The 1947-nt window shown below is 43.7% G+C and overlaps 1 pseudogene; it reads left to right on the forward strand.

Annotated features, from left to right (window-relative positions):
- Positions 1–205: 205 nt before the first annotated feature.
- LOC118530473 (developmentally-regulated GTP-binding protein 1 pseudogene) lies at positions 206–1613 on the forward strand (annotated as a pseudogene).
- Positions 1614–1947: the final 334 nt, after the last annotated feature.

Raw genomic sequence — 1947 nt, forward strand, 5'->3', positions numbered from 1 at the left:
ATACAATAAATGAATACCCCCCAAAAATACAAAAAATAAATAAAAAGGCTTAAGTAACCAATACAATTTTTTATTAATTTTGTGTGAATTGTTTAGGAAAGACTGCACCGAAGAAAATTTGGTTCCAAAGAAACCAAAGAAAGTTCAGTTTCACCTTAAAGGATGTGTAGGATTTTACAAGTTTGAAAAGTGGTGGAAGAGCGGTTGTGTGAGGGGAAGCAGTCTGTGCGGAGGCCACTACGCTCTCCCCGCAACACCCCGTGACTCGCCACCATGAGCAGCCCCTCAGCCAAGATTGCAGAGATCGAAGCCGAGATGGCTCGGACTCAAAAGAACAAGGCCACAGCACACCACCTAGGGCTGCTTAAGGCTCACCTTGCTAAGCTTCGTAGAGAGCTCATTACCCCAAAAGGTGGTGGTGGTGGTGGGCCAGGAGAAGGTTTTGATGTGGCCAAGACAGGTGATCCTCGAATTGGGTTTGTGGGTTTTCCATCAGTGGGGAAGTCAACACTGCTTAGTAACCTGGCAGGGGTATATTCTGAGGTGGCAGCCTATGAGTTCACTACTCTGACCACTGTGCCTGGTGTCATCAGATACAAAGGTGCCAAGATCCAGCTCCTGGATCTTCCAGGTATCATTGAGGGTGCCAAGGATGGGAAAGGTAGAGGCCGTCAAGTCATTGCAGTGGCCCGAACATGTAACTTGATCCTGATTGTTCTGGATGTCCTGAAACCCTTGGGGCACAAAAAGATAATTGAAAATGAGCTGGAAGGCTTTGGCATTCGCTTCAACACCAAACCCCCCAACACTGGCTTTAAGAAGAAGGATAAAGGAGGCATTAATCTCATGGCCACTTGCCCTCAGAGTGAGCTGGATGCTGAAACTGTGAAGAACATTTTGGCTGAATACAAAATTCACAATGCTGATGTGACACTGCGTAGTGATGCCACAGCGGATGACCTCATCGACGTGGTAGAAGGAAACAGAGTTTATATCCCTTGTATCTATGTGTTGAATAACATTGATCAGATCTCCATTGAGGAATTGGATATCATCTATAAGGTGCCTCACTGTGTACCCATCTCTGCCCATTACCACTGGAATTTTGATGACCTCTTGGAAAAGATCTGGGACTATCTGAAACTAGTGAGGATTTACACCAAACCCAAAGGCCAGTTGCCCGATTATACATCCCCAGTGGTGCTGCCTTACTCTAGGACTATAGTGAAAGATTTCTGCATGAAGATTCACAAAAATCTTACCAAAGAATTTAAATACGCTCTGGTCTGGGGTCTGTCTGTGAAACACAATCCTCAAAAAGTGGGTAAAGATCATACATTGGAGGATGAGGATGTCATTCAGATTGTGAAGAAGTGAAACCTTCCCCTCTATCCATGTGCTGGGCCAACCATAGCAGCTTTTCCCATGACCAAGCACTTTACCCCAAACCCCTTCAAGCTTTGGCAGCCAGTGGATCAGGATTCAGGGGAGGGAGATGAAGGCATCCAAGCTGGAACTTTGTCTTAACTTGGTGTCACCTTGTAAATTCAACTGCATAAAGCACCTGGTAGGCCATCCAGCTATATGCAAAAAAAAAAAAAAAAAAAAAGTGGTGGAAGAAGAGCATGATATGTAGAATGAAGAGCAAGGAGATAGAAACTGTGTAATAATTTTATGGAAGGGTGAGTTCCTTTATGAAATCAAAACACAGGGCAGAGGTGTCAAATTTTAATGCCTTCTATGGTGGCAGTATATATGTGTGGAGCAAATTAGGAGCAGTAAGGAAATTGGGAGCAGTGCGGTGTATCAAAATTGGAAGGAACATCTAGAGTGAAGATTTAGTCCACATGTTTAATGATCTCTGTTTTCAAATTATGGAGGGGACTAACCTGATATGAGGCTGGTAAGGAATGACTGATATCATTAAAAAATAAAATTAATATTCCT

This window comes from Halichoerus grypus, chromosome 3, assembly GCF_964656455.1.
Source record: "Halichoerus grypus chromosome 3, mHalGry1.hap1.1, whole genome shotgun sequence".
Lineage (NCBI taxonomy): Eukaryota > Metazoa > Chordata > Mammalia > Carnivora > Phocidae > Halichoerus > Halichoerus grypus.